We start from the raw sequence: 15,733 nt of genomic DNA, 5'->3' as shown, positions 1-15,733 counted from the left end.
CTATATATTATACACATACCGGTATATGCCTGTGTCTTAAACACAGCAGCAAGTTTCAAATCATCAGCGCTCCACAGCATGTATGATAACCTTTAGGCTCCTGATTATACGTCAATGAGAGAGACAGCATAGAAGAAAAACAAAACAAACACCAGAAGCAACACAATGGAATTTGGCATAATCAGTGAGCTACCTTGAGAACCTTATGACTAAAAACCACCCTATTACAATTTAAAATATAAACAAATTATTAAGCATTGGAACTGACCACCTTGGTGAATAGGAGGAGAAAGAAGTTGCTCTGGCCTAACTCTTGCATTAAATAGAACATTCACTCAAATCAGATGGGATAGTGGAACGAACTCTGACACTAAACAGCAATCTGAAACAAAAACATTCTTAATGTTAACAGAACAAAGGAGGCCTTACAGAAGCTCTGTCACTGATTTCAGTGGAAGCTGCTGGCTAGACAACAAGATTCCTGGGAATGAAGTAAGGGCATCAGATTACTGCCATCACTGACTTGCTTTGTATTATAGCAGTGTGCACTATGGATATTAGAACAGAGTGTATTCTGATTTAGCTGGTACTGGCAGCCATACAGTTGAGATATGTAACAATCCAGTTCTGCCAGATTTTCAGGATAAATATATATAAGGTAAACCTGAGACAGAATCATACAATTGTAGGGATGGAAGGGACCCCAAACACGATCTAGTACAGCCCCTGCAGGGCAGGAATACTAACATTTTAGTTAGAAGTTAGAATGTAGAATATAAATGTTTTACACCCAACCCAGAAACACAGTTAGATTATAAATGTACATGAGGCATAAGTAAGTCAGCTGGTGATAGCAGCAGAAAGATGGGTTACTTGTTTGGAGGTCCTAGCAGGGGAGCACAGCTATCGTATACCCTTGACCGAAGAACGGTACACTCCTTCTATCTGGGATGGTTGTCCTCTTCTACTGAGCGCGCAGCTTTGGGAGGGATGCACATGGAGCCTAGCCAGCCGGATCAGCCGAATCAACCCTGGCGATCGATGGGGTGACAGATGTCGCAGCCAGGTCGCCCTCACATCCAGATGGGTTACTGTATCAGTTGCCAGTAGGCTATATTCCTGCTGAATGCTGATAAGTGAATTTCATTCATTTCCTTATTTAGACAGACTTCTCTGCTGACCCACCAGAGAGCAGTAATGTACACATAAGCTGTTCCATTTGTGGGAGGCGTATGAACTCCTTAGCTTGTAGCTAAGCATTTGATATTTCAGCACCAGAAGACAGAAACCCTCCCAAGGGCATACCAATGGACTGAAGATGTACAGTGGTACCTCGGGTTAAGTACTTAATTCGTTCCAGAGGTCCCTTCTTAACCTGAAACAGTTCTTAACCTGAAGCACCACTTTAGCTAATGGGGCCTCCTGCTGCTGCCACACTGCCAGAGCACGATTTCTGTTCTCATCCTGAAGCAAAGTTCTTAACCCAAGGTAGTATTTCTGGGTTAGTGGAGTCTGTAACCTGAAGCGTCTGTAACCCGAGGTACCACTGTATTGGTTTTGTCAGTTAAAAGAGGGGAGGAGCCCCTCTGGACACAAGTGGTGGAGATTACAGAACAAATACACCATTTATTCCTGAACATCTGCATCACAGATAGCCAGGGTGGTGTCATCCAGATGCTGTTGCACTCCAAATCTCATCTGCCGTAGCCGCAAGGCCAATGGCCAGGGGTGATGGGAGTTCCATACAGCAATACCTGGAGGATGCCACATTGGCTACTCCTTTGGGATGGGAAACCTGAGGTCTGGGGGCCAGATGCAGCCCTCTGGCCTTCAGAGCTCTCCCCAGGCCACACCCTTAAACAGCCCTGCTCTGTGCTGCCTTTGAATGCTTTTGCTGGCTGAAATGTGTTCTTGAACTGTGATAATGCCTCTTGGTCGCTTGGCTGGTGTGTGGTTGCGTGCAGAGAAACCTCTGGCTTTTCCATGGCCTATTTATTGTACTAAGGTAAGAGTCACACCCATTGCTCCACCCGCTTTTGCCTCTTGCAGTCTTCAGAAGGCTTCCCATATGTGAATGCAGCGCATAGGATAAAAAAGGTTCCCCACAAGGTGGAAATTGATTTTTTCCCATTACATGTAACTATGAAATGGACTGCTTTCATCTGTCTCATATATTTTTATTACTATTTATTAAAATTTCTATATAGCCCTTTACCCGAGGATCACAGGGTGGTTTGCAATATAAAAGCACAAAAATGCATACCAGTAACAAACAAAACAGTACCCCGCCTCCAATTCAAAAGGCATCTATGATTGTTTAATTAGCCAAAGGCCTGGGAGAAGAGGGGTGTTTCTGCCTGGTGCCTAAAGATATGTCATGAAGGCACCAGGCAAGGTTCCCTGGGGAGAGCATTCCACAAGTGGGGAGCCACTGTAGAAAAGGCCTGCTCTCATGTTGTCACCCTCCGGACCTCTTGTGGAGGAGGCACAATAAGGGCGGACTCAGACGATGAGTGTAGGGTCTGGGTTGGTTCATACTTTGTCACTCAGGCCGTTCCCAAAGCCATGCTTTCCTTCCCCACTCTCTTTCCCCTCCATTTCCCTCCCTATAATTGGCTTACTTCAATATATTGTAAGTTTTTTGAGAGTTTATGGTAGCTGGGAAATTTCTTTACTGGGGGTTGGGGTGAGAAACAGATGAAATAGAGGGATGTTTATCATTGCTTTTTTTAAAAAAAAGTTAAATATAAATACCTAGTATATACAAATATCTAGTTAATTCTTTTGCAGAGTTTTGCAAAGTCTTTTCTTGCGGTCATGTAATAATTAACCTTATTTGCAGTTTGTGCAGGAACCAGAAGGAAAATTAAACTCACCATCAAAATAAGAGTCCAGCTGTATTTATTTAAAGGAGTTTCTAAGGTTGTCATTGGTGCAAATGTATGTTCACAGAAGCCTGTGAGCTTTGCTGTCTTCACTTTTCAAACACACACACCTTGCTTTGTTTGCCATACATGTGCTCACTGCAGCCACAGGAACTTTACCAAAGAGGGGATTGGAAGGGGATAAACGCCAGGAAGATGTATCTCATTGCACAATAGTTAAACAATGTGTCTGTGTGAGAATGGCTTTAATTAGCAGGAAGTTTGATAAGTTTTGAATGATATTCAACTAAGACATTCTCAGATTAGCAAATATGTTGTGTTTAGTGGGTTTACTTTCAGTATGGCTAACACTGGAAATCACCCAGTGTTCTTTTGTATGACCTCATGTGTTCATCTTTTATTTTAATTCGCACGGGAATTAAACACTCCTTACTTGGAATTTTGGGCTGCTATATCTAGAATTATCAGTATCCCATTAAATAGCTAATTGCTTTGCTTCTGTTACATGCTAATCCAGAGTTCACTTTTTCTAACATAATCTTCTTTGTGATAAAGCATGATGGTGCTCTTAATACATCTGACAAACAAGTAGCAACCCATTGCTGTTTGTATTTCATCCACACTGGAGTGCTATCCCATCGAATCAATGCAGCTATCAGCATAGCAAAAGCGGAAAGCAATAATAATGCACACACATATTCTGATTGCACAGTGTAATTATGGTAATATGTTATTTTATACAGGATGCTTCCATAACTACATTGACTATTATTGGCTTATGTCTCAAAAGCGCTGTGTGAATCGGTAGGATGGAGGTGCCAATTGTTAAGGATGAGTTTGCATAATAAATGTGTTTGCCTTCTGTAGCTGTTTCACTGGCTGTTTTCATATTTTCAGCTGTGAACAACAACAACAACGACATTTGTGGTACTTATGAGGCAAATTGGCTTCCTATAAGCTAAACCATGGGTAGGCAAACTAAGGACTAGGGGCCAGATCCGGCCCAATCACCTTCTAAATCTGGCCCATGGATGTTCCAGGAATCAGCATGTTTTTACTTGAGTAGAATGTGTACTTTTATTTAAAATGCATCTCTGGGTTATTTGTGGGGCATAGGAATCCGTTCATTTCCCTTCCCCCTCCCCCCCAAAATAGTCTGGCCCCCCACAAGGTCTGAGGGACAGTGGACCGGCCCCCTGCTGAAAAAGTTTGCTGACCCCTGAGATAAACAAACAACAAACTTGGAACTTTGCAACTATGTAAATATAGCCAAAGTTCCAAGTTTGTTTGTTTATCTCATGGGAAGCCAATTAAAGACACTGGGTCTTTAATAAGCATCCTTCAAGACCATTTATGCAATAAGAAAAAGAAAATTGTGCTCCTATTTTTTTATGTACATTATTTATGTATTAAGTACTGCAAATTGCTGTAACAGTCACTTGCTTTCTTAGTTAAATTTATTACCCATTTCTTAAGTTCGAAAATGTAGTTAGTGGCAAGTGGCAAGTACCATCTATCATATGGAGAGGAGGAGTGTATCTTTTGATCAGTGCACAAAACAGATTAGGGATTTCATTTATTTATTTAAGGTATTTATATACCACTCTTCAGGCAGATTACTCAAAAAGATTTACAAAAGATTATTACAACAAGTATTGATTCTGTTGAACTATGTCTCACATCACTGTCCACCAGTTTCTCTGGCTAAGCTGATGGAGGTGCTCTCTGGATTGGTGTTGAAAACTTCCAATATGACTATTATGGAGAAACTCACCATCCATAATCAAGACCACCACTTCCAGGATGACTCAAAACTTCATAGCTTTCATGACATATTCTTGATCTGTGTTTCCCCCCCTTACCAGGCAAGAAGATGATGGTCTAAGAAGGGTTTTTGTTGTTGTTTCTTAAGGTCATGGTTGGATCACTTCTTGTTCAAGTTTGGGTCTATAGTAACTATTCTACTCTGCAGGGCTGGACATTGATGAGATTTTTTGTTGGTAAGGCTTATTAAGCGCCTGTCAAGTCCCTAGTCACTATGTGAATTGCAAGGATGACCCTCATAGTTGACATGATCATTCCTAAGCATCCTTTTCTGCTGAGCATAGTCCATCTGGCTCCTTGATACACATCTGAGCTGAGGACAATACAGGAAGTTGACAGGCTGCTAGAGTGGAAGTGACGAAAGTCTTGTGGAGAGTCTGTCTGCACAAATAAGAGCTCATTACAGAGTCTATGCTGCAGCAATTAGTGGTGAAGAAGAAATTTTCCTCTGCTAACATTCTTACAATATTGTCCAGTGAAATTTTTAAAAGTGGTTGGGGTGTTTTTAATTATGACCCAGTGGGACAGGGAGGGGGGACTTGTGGCCCTCTAGATGTTGTTTGGTTCTCATCAGCTTCAAGCCGATTAACCAGCTAGTCAGGGATAATAGGAGTTTTAGTCCAAAAACAGCTAGAGGATCGCAGGTTTCCTATCCCTGAAGTAGGTGATGTGATGGAAGCTTTGGTAGTATGTTGTACATGTTCACATGACACTTTGATTACAAAATCCACATTATATGAATAGCATGTCTTTCCTATGCTGTGCATTTTCTTTGTTATGTAGATGTAGTTGTTGTGCTCTTGGGTAATGAAGTTGCCCCCCCTCCCGAAAATAAAAAAGTTAATGATCAGCTCTTTATTACTCTGGTGATGCAGCTCCTTTCTACTCCAGTGGTACCCTAGTTTCCAGGAGATCATAGATTCTACTCATCTCTGAATATAATGACATTCATCTCATAATCAAAACAATACTTTAGTCCCCAGAAAACACCCCATATAAATGTGGTGGAACAATAAAGCCTAGTGACCTCTGGACAGCCAATATTCAAATAGTGAAAATGTCACCTTGAACACTGAGTTTAAAACAGACATATCCCTTTGTTTAACATTTTTGACCCCCTTAATGAGAAAGAATTCAAACCAGTCAAAGAGACTAATCAATGCGCTGAGCATTGTACTCACTCATATCCCTTTGACTTTAACAGGATTCTGAATGAAATAGACAGTTTGTCAAAGCTTAAAATGGGAATTGGGATTTAAAATAAAAACTTATAAAAGAAGGAAGAGCAATGTGGCCTGAGTTGCACAGCTACAAAATATCTAGCAAGCAGTCAGTTTTATTTATGAAAATGTGCATTTCAACCGGCAAATTCCTTGACTTCCATAATGTGAACATGTTTTCTGTTTTTGTTTGTTCTGCTGTTGCTGCTCAAATCAATCTAATTTTGTCCTGACATATGCATGACCAACTTCCACAGAAATCAATGGGAACTGCACAAATATACTTGAGGGCACAGCAGTCTCTCACAGTCCTATAACACAGTGGTTTAGTTCTGGATGGCAAATGGAAGAGGTGGAAGGAATAAATAGCAGTAAATATCCAAATAGCTAAGCTCTCTCAGTCAAAAGTGTGAGCTTACCATTCCCTCCCCCCGCCCCCCATTAGCAACAGTACCTTCTGTTTTCAATATCTTTATATACAATTTTGGAGATGAGATTAATCAGCCGTTTTCACTTACATTAAAGGAACCAGGGCAGTGCAAAGTCAATGACCTGATTCTGTAAACTCTATGAACTGAGATGTGACTGAAAAGTCAGACTAAAAATAAAACAAAAGGTGCTTGCACTTTACATCACGTTTCTGTTTTATTCAGAAACTCTATTGCTTAGGCTTATGGTATCAATGTATTATTCTCCATTAAGTATGCCACTGTTATTCCTGTTGAAGAAAAGGGAACTAATTCTACCCAAGGTCAGCCAGTTCGACTGTAACTGTTCTAGGACTGGAATGAAATTCTACCATTTTCCCACTGGATCATACTGGCAAACAGGCAGCAATCAATAGAACCACAAATTCAATTATACAGCATGCAGCTCAATCAAATGAGTTTACACTGGTTAAGTATATGACCCTACCTGGTCTGAGCTACTCATGTACTTGTTATAGCAGATTCGGCTATTGCAATGCTATCTACCTAGGGCTGCCTTTAAAGGCCGACTAGAAATTGCAGTTGGTACAAAATGCAGTTACTAGGATAATCAATTGCACTGGTTGTCAAACAGTTTTCTGACTCATTCAGTATGTCCGTATTAAAATAAACAAGCAATAGTTAAAGGAATTCTAGCCCAGCTTTTAGGGCATATGACATCTAAAAGTAAGTTACAACAAATCAATAAAATATAGCATTTGCTCTCAGTCCCACCAATCAAAGTGGGTAAACTTTGGCATTTTCATATCTTACAAGCATTGTGCTCAAAGGTTCTATCAGATCGGTACAAAAGCAAGCGAACATATATTAATACCATCGGCATCAGCTGAATCCTATTCCTCCTAAACACAAAATTCATATTGCATCTATAATAAGTAAAGCATTTTAAAGATTTGCTAGGCGCTAGTCTTACAAGTGCCCAGTTTAGTTCTTGCGTAAAGTGAGACTCATAGCGTCAGCTTAATCCAGAGTGGAAAGTTGTCTGCCCTGCACATAATTCCACACGGCTGGCAGGGTTGGTTGCTAATGTTTATTGGTGACTGAATCTCAAGTAGAATGCTCGTTACAAATCTAAGTTCACAAACAGAAATTTGTTAACAAGCAACACCATTTTAAATCTTGCTAGCTCTTTAAAATTAAACTATCCTGAAATTGGGGAATGGATGATTTTCTTAAGACCTGGATGCATTGTAGCCAAAACCTGCAATATAGCTCAGAAGTATACATGGCAGCTAGGAAGTAGAGGTAAGTCTGCTACTGTGACTACAGCTTGATATAATCTGCAAGTGGCTTAGAAATCAGGTGTGCCAAAATGCAGGTAGATCAGCAGTTAAATTGCCCAGTCCTTTTTACAAACCTCCTTCAAACAATCAGCTTCAATGCTATTGCCCAAGGCAACTGAAAATACAGTTTTTGATACGTCTGCAATTTTAGCACACCACATTTGAGAATGGAGGGCCAAATAATTGCAGGCACTCCATTTCAATGGCTCCGCTCCTACCTGAATGATAGTTTCCAGATGATGGTGCTGCACGACAGCTGCTCTGCCTGATGGCATTAATGCTGCGAGGTTCAGCAGGTTTCCACCTTGGCTCCCCTGCTGTTTAACAGCTACATAAAACCACTGGGAGAGGTCGTTTGGGGATTTGAAGTTCCATCAGTATGCTGATGATGTTTAGCTCTATTTCTCATTTACATCAAATTCAAGTGAGGAAGATGTTCTGAACAGGTGTCCAAGTCAGTAAAGTTCTGAAAGAGGGCCAACAAACTGAAGCTCACTCCACACAAGACTGAAGTATAGTTGGCTGGTAATGGAGTTGACCAGAAAATCGGGTCCATAACTTTTATTCTGCTTTGCAGCTGACATTCCAAGCATTGGAACCAATTTTGGCTCATATGTTAACTGCAACTACTAACGTAATTAACTGAAACATCTAGAAATGAGTACATTTTGTCTGTTCTGACTAACAGCTTGCTTTCAAGAAGAAAGTAAAAGGTTGCACTAATGCAAGGATTACCACTAGCACAACATAAATTCCTGTGCCGCCCCCAAATCTATTCTGGAGGGTTGAAGGAACCCCCAGAACAGATTTAAGGGACACATATGGGAGAAGATAGGGAAATGTTTCAATTGTGCAAGAAATCCTTGTGCTGATGCAATGATCAACTTAACACCACATTGAATACAACCCATTTGTTTTAATTATGAGAACCACAAATGGGCAATAGTGGAGAGGCAGAAGTCTTTCAGATTTTGTTGGACTCCAACAACCCCAGTCAGAATTGCCAATTTTAGGGGATGAGGGGATTCATTTGGAAGCTCACAATTTAGACACACCTGGTCTAAGACATGTACATTTGACAGATGTCTTGCTTCAATATGCACCTGTGTTCTAGAGGACTGATTCATGGTGCTCCCACCCTTATCTAATTACTTGGCTCCATGTGTCATGGACTGGCTGGAGTAGTGGTGGCAGGTACTAGTTGGAGAACCCCAAAGGGAAGAAGGCTCAGAGCCAGGGGATTGGTGGTGAGATGACAATGAGTGGTCAGAGGGAGAAGAGGGAGCAGACTGGGAGGAGCTGTTGGAAGCTGAAAAGGTAACGGGGTTTATTGAGCAGGAAGACTCTGTGGCAGAAAGCAGTCAAGAATCAGAGACAGAAGAAGAGGCTGGAGGAGGGGGCCCAAGAGGCAGAGAAGAGTCAGGCTGGTAAAGAAGTCAGTCTGTCTCCCACTCCTGCAGTGACCAGCTCTCCTCCCCCCTGGTCTACTAGAACCCAAAGAGGTATGAAGAGGGTGGAGCAAAGACAAGCAAGATGGAGGAGTCTCAGATTGCTAGGGAAGGAACCAGGGGAGGAGTCTTAAAGAACACTGGGAAGCAAGAGCTACTGGGAAGAGTTGCTGTGCTCACTAGACCTGGCCTCCTGAGCTGTTTGTTTTTTTGACTAAAGAGTTAACAACTGACACCCTGTGAGTTATTACTGACCTCATCCTGACTCCTGTCGTTGACACCATGCCTGATGACTTTCAGTATCCAGTAAAAAAACAATTTTGTTTCCTCCGGGATTTCGTTTGGCCTTTAAGGGGTTTTAAATGTCTCAAGCATTATATTGCTTTAAACCATTGTTACTGGTTTTAAAATGTTAGTTGCCTTAGGAATTTTATATTAAAAGCTGTGTAGGGGGATGCTTAAAATAAATATGGCTTGATTCAAACCCATTTTATTTTCATTTTAGCCAACCATCATGGTTAAGGGCTGTGCTAAATGAATTTGTTCAGATTTCACTAATCTGGTGCCCTCCTAATTTGGACTACAACTTGCATCAGCATGTGCCCACTGGGGCTGATGGGAGTTGTAGTCTAAAACATCTGCAGGGCACCAGGTTGCCAAAGGCTGAACTAGTTATTAATTGCCTAATATAGGATCTGTACAAAAGTGATGGAACAAGGTCTCTTTTCTAAAAATGAAAAAAAAGTTGACAAACTTACATTTATTTACTTACAAAACTATTTCCATACCGCCTTCACTCCAGACAATACCAACGTAATTTACAACCAAAACAATGTAAGAAATATTGTTATATAACAATATAACAAATCATCAAACACATCCATAAAAACATGCTAGTAAAATATTAACATTGGGGTGCTAAAACTGGCACTAATGGCCTGGGAATGCCTGAGCAAATAGCATACTGTAAGTACTCAACAACTGATGCCTGCCTAATCACCAAGGGGAGATCATTCCATAAAGCAGCAGGGAGGTAGCAGTAGTATGGTAGGTAGGGTGTGCCTCAAGAGGAGACCTCAGCAGGTGACAAGAGAGGATGGTTGCTGTGGCTCTGCAAGATCCAAGCTAAAAGGAATTGCTAAGCAAGGTCCAAGGGTGGCTCCAAGCTTCCCCTCCTAGGTGGAGTTCAACAATAGTGAATTCAGCCAGTAGTGTTTCAGCCGCTAAAATCTAATAATCCCCCTAATTGTAGTATTCAACAGGAGACTAGTTCGGCCCTTCAATCTTCTCTCCTTCACAAAGAGAAAAACACCAGCTCTCCGAGCCTTGCTCTCCAGGGGTCAGTTATGTTTGGGGCAAACTAGCACCAGCACTCTTACTGAGTGAGAAGGCTCTAGCTGACAAGGAGGCAGAAGTGGCCTAGTCATATTTCTCCTCATTACTTTATACCTACTACAGTTACATTAAAACACAAAGTGCAACTCTATCCAACATGCAAATGAGTGTAACGTTCTGGGTTCAGACAATATGTTTTCTCTGCACTTTCTGCTTCCACTGCTTGGTGGAGTATTTTTCTCTCTCTCCAGCCTTACAGGTACGTGTCACCACGGAGAAGGATTTTTTAAATGAAAGCTAGTGTCCATGGTTTACTACCTCTGAAATAAAAAAGTGCACATTTATTTAAAATCTTAGATGTTAAAGAGCCATAAAATGTGCAGTAATATACTAACCAAAATTTAAGGTATTTTTATCCTGCTCTAAGGATATCTAAGAATCAAAAAAAGATGTTTAAAAAATACCTTTCTGGACAGAAGTACTAAATACTATATGAATATGTACAGGCTATGATCTCCCAAGAAACCCTAAAACAACTCTCCTTTTGATGCTTCATCCTTAAATCATTAATACTGATTTACAACTGATTGCTACTGCTAACAACAGCAAAACAGTATATTGCACAAAAAGGGGACAAATAAAGATCCCACTACCTTAACTGATTGCTAAAGGAAAGCTTGGCAAACTATTTTAATGATAAAAATTACATATAAAAGAAATGCAATACTTAATCATCAAGAGAGGTGGGCCTTGTTTTTACATTTCTGGAATGGCAAAATAAATGATGATTTCCCCCCTCCTTTTAACTCATTCACGGTATTATTGTTATTCTGTCTCTCTCTCTTCTTCATATGCCATTTCCTCCCCCCCCCCCCCTTTGGCATGAGAAGCAAGGATGCAAACATCCTTGTATAATGGTTTTTGCTACATATTGTCACAAAACATAATAACGTAATTTATAATAAACCTAAACACCTTCTTAAAATGCCTGTTGGAAGAAGAAAGTCTTAATCATGCACCTGAAGTTCAGCAGAGAGGGTGCCTGTCTCTCTTCAGGTGGAAGAGAGTTCTATAGCTTGCGCCCACTACACTGAATAGACAGCTTCTTGCAGTTATGAGTCATGCATCTGAGCCATGGGGGACTGCTAACCAAGACCCCCCCCAAAAAAAATCAGTGATCAGACCAGGATATAAGGAATCAGGTGATCCTTAATATATCCTGTTTTTACCACTAAATATTTCATCCTGGTTCACTTTTTACATATACTAATTGTCTTAGCTATAAGGTAAAAAGTAAAGGTAAAGGACGCCTGGATGGTTAAGTCCAGTCAAAGGCGACTATGGGGTGCGGCGCTCATCTCGCTTCAGTCTGAGGGAGCCAGCGTTTGTCCACAGACAGCTTTCCAGGTCATGTGGCCAGCATGACTAAATTGCTTCTGGTGCAACAGGACACCGTGACAAGTGCCAGAACACATGGAAACGCCATTTACCTTTCTGCTGAAGTGGTACCTATTTATCTACTTGCACTGGTATGCTTTTTTCCGAACTGCTAGGTTGGCAGATGCCCTGACAGAGCAATGGGAGCTCACCCCGTTGCGCAGATTCTGAACCGCCAACATTCTGATTGGCAGGCCCACGAGGCTCAGTGGTTTGGACGTGGGTGGTGCTGTGGTCTCTCTTAGCTATATGGTAACAAGATCTACATCAACTTGCTGCAGGGTCTCGAAGTTACAGATCTGGGCTTCCAAATAAATATTATATATTCTCTTTGCAAAAATATTATATACTAGCTGACTAGAATCTACTGCCACATAAGTTGTAAACTCATGACTTCACATGTCATGTTCAAATCTGCTCACTATATCTTATAGATGTACACCTAAGATATTTTTATGTTTCTACCTAATTATGTTCTGTGTGAACAAGGCAAACACTTGCTATATAAATGCAGTTGTCAGAGACCTGTGACTGGCTGCAGCTTCCTGTTGAGTGTTCACTCTGTGGCAATCTTGGACTTCTGCTTAATATGTGAGCTGGCACCAAGACCTAACAGAGCAGTAAGAATCTTTGCACTGCCACAAGACTATGAAGACACAGCTCACACATCCCCAACTGCAAAGAACTGAGGGGTCTTTCTCCGTCATTAATGTCACTCCATCTCCTGGTCTTTGTGTGAGCAAGAACTGTTATTGCAAGGCTAGAATATCCATGCCGACGACAGTTACAGAAATAAAAATAATTATTGCATTAAATATCCTTCATCCTACACTATTACCCCTAGTGAATTGGGTTCAGAATGTCTTCTGTCTGCCTGTACTCTACACCTGCCTGCATATGCAATACTCCAATCAGAGAAAGATTTTTTTTTTTAATCCTGTTAAACCCCAGTATTTAATTTCATATTGTAGTCATGTTTCAAACTTACTTGGACTTTACTGGGCCAAGATGCCCAGTAAAGTTATTTTTACCAGCTTGTGTAATGTGCCTATCACTGTAATACTCAGCAAATACGTAATGAAGGAGACAAGAGCTGAAAGTATACACATTTACATTCCAAAATGTGCAAAGCCATAATGCAAGGCCTGCAAACCTTTTATCATCCTTGACCATTGGCAAGGGTTGAGGAGTGCTCCATACTGGCAACCCCTGAACTAATGCATATTCATAGGCTATGGAAAAGTGCCCTAGTATTATTTTTTTAATGAAGCAATTGATTACTTCTTATCTTCCTATTACTAAGATTATTACTCTTACTAACACCTTCGCCCACTTGCCCTTTTACCCAGTCAGAAACAAACTCTCCCCAAGCTGCTTTTCCAGACATAATATAAAAGTGACTGATAGATATAAAAGCAGCTTCCATATCTTTTCTTCCACAAGCAATTTCAAGCAAAACAACAGCTAGATGTGAAAGGGTTAATCAGCACCCCTGCCATTCCTTTGGCCAAACTCTCAGCATGCAGCTTTTTAAAACACACACACAACTACCTGTCAAAAACTAGACACAGTGCAACATCTAGTTTGGCCCTCAGTTCAACTTTTCAATAGTCATATTTAATCATTCTGTTTCAAGTCAACCCATTATTAGCACTAAAGAAGCTGTCTCACACCAGAGGTATGGAATACATTCAAGGATTGCTGCTCCACTGAATACTGCTTCTGTATATCTAGTCTTTTCAAACGTAAGTCCATAAGGGGACCTTTTACGTCTTTGGGAAGAAGAAACCATCACTCAGTGATAGAGCACATGCTTTGCATACAGAAGTCCACAGTTCCAACTCCTGACCTATCCACTTGAAAGAGATGCATTTGTGGCAGGACTAGCATAGACTAACTGAGACCCAGGAGTGTGGATGTGAGTCAAAGCAGACAGCAGTGGTCTAGATGAATCAACGACCTGATTCAGGACATATAAAACTAGTAATGGTTGCATTTGTACACAAAACTAAGATGCAAAAACATGATTTGTTAAGCCATACTGTGCATGCAGCCACACTTTGCTCTTCCCTTCCATGAGCAGGTAAACAATCCTTGCAGAGGGTAGCTTAGTGTAACTTCCAAACCCAGGACTGTGGTTTGCTTTGCCCTAAAAAAACCCATGATTGCTAAGTCTACAACAAACCATGACTTCAAGCTGGCTAGTGATCATAGTTACCACCCTTTGGGTTCTGATGCAACCGCAAGCTAGCCTCTTTGTGGTTTATTTATCATGAAGGGAGGAGTGAAGTGGGGCTGCTCAGGCTACATGGGACAGCACTGAATTCATCCACAGCGCAGCTTGATAAACCATACATTAGTGTTACTTGCAAATGTGGCCTTCATCACAAATCCTTGGTGACAATTTTTTTAAAAAACTTTCAACAAAAACTGAATTCCTCTTTTAAAAAATGCAAACTTTACAAAGGCAATGGAAGAGCAGGCCATTTTTCAAATTATACATTACTAAGAAAAAACTAAAAAGGTGGTTTGAGCTGTTAATCTGAAGTCTAATAAGATGGTTCCTTGAACACATTTTAGACTAAGCTATTGATGCAACACTTTGCTAGCTGATAATGCTTGCCAAGTTCTTCCTTACTTCTTTAGGGAATCAAGTACCAACATTCCTTGGAGGGCAAATTGCATAATCGTGTACATTTCCTTTCAAGGTGCAGACTTTTAAACCAGAGTTCTATATGCACTTGCTTGTTAAGATTTGTTAAAAATTGCTTTTCATCACATAATTCAAATATGAACCTTCTGCCTAGCTCTTACTTTAAAAAAACACCCCAAACCCATTGCTGCATGTACAGTGAATGTACCACTTAAGATTTATTACCTACAAGCAGGATGATTTACTCTAAATGTCAGGGGTCAATTGTACAAGGTCATTTTTTAAAATAGTGCAATACAAATACATCCTTTCAAATTCAGTTATAGAATATTTTCTTGCTAAGACTGCAATGCAAGTACTCCATAATATTCCCCACCATATAATTTCACATAATATTATGAATATATGTTTTGGATAGTGCAATCCGTATCATTTTCCAGCAATCTATCCTTATCATTCTTGCAAAACGGGTTTTCCTAGAACTTATCAATTCCACGTTCCTAACCAAAGAAATAATTTACAATTGAGAGTACTGTTAGAGCTTTTTAGGATTATGGTTTGAAATGTTTATTTTCCATTAATAGGTTCTACAATCATGGAAATATTGTCCTACATAAGGGAATTTGAAAGAGAGAAAAGAATTGGAAAGCTATTGGAAAATGAAATAAATAAATAAAACCAGCAGGTGGCAGCTGCAACTAGCGAGAAGCATGAATTGGCCCTCAAAAACAATTTGTATTGAAATAAATACTCGGGAAGCTTTGTATTAATTTGTACACCAATACATTTCTTTTTCATTTTGTATCCCTCTATTCAGCATTAATGCTTCCAAAGCAGCTGCTTACAAAATAAAAGATTAAAAACCAGTACAATGTTGCATTTATAGAACACTCATGTAACAAATCAATATGGCTTTCAAGAGATACTTTTGTCAGGTCACATCTATGGCAAATACCTACGTCCCACATACTTCTTGAAACAGCAAAGCAAACTAATCCAAATGTCAAACCAATTCCCCACTACTTTTGTCATGATGGGGTCTCCTTCAGAAGTTATGGGCTTTGCCTATATGGAGAATCCTTAGAGGATGCTATGGTATCTGATCAAGATGAGATACACTTTGCATTCATAGGTGATCACAGGGCAGGTAGCTAGAAATA

The 15,733-nt window shown here is 40.4% G+C and overlaps 1 protein-coding gene across 5 annotated transcripts in view; it reads right to left on the bottom strand.

Moving 5' to 3' along the window:
• JPH1 (junctophilin 1) overlaps window positions 1–15,733 on the bottom strand; it is a 62,930-nt gene that overhangs the window by 36,780 nt on the left and 10,417 nt on the right. The window lies entirely within an intron of this gene.

This window comes from Podarcis muralis, chromosome 8 (assembly GCF_964188315.1).
Source record: "Podarcis muralis chromosome 8, rPodMur119.hap1.1, whole genome shotgun sequence".
In the NCBI taxonomy this organism is placed as follows: Eukaryota; Metazoa; Chordata; class Lepidosauria; order Squamata; family Lacertidae; genus Podarcis; species Podarcis muralis.
The sequence above is the reverse complement of the archived record's forward strand: the minus strand, read 5'-3'. Positions and strand labels throughout refer to the sequence as shown.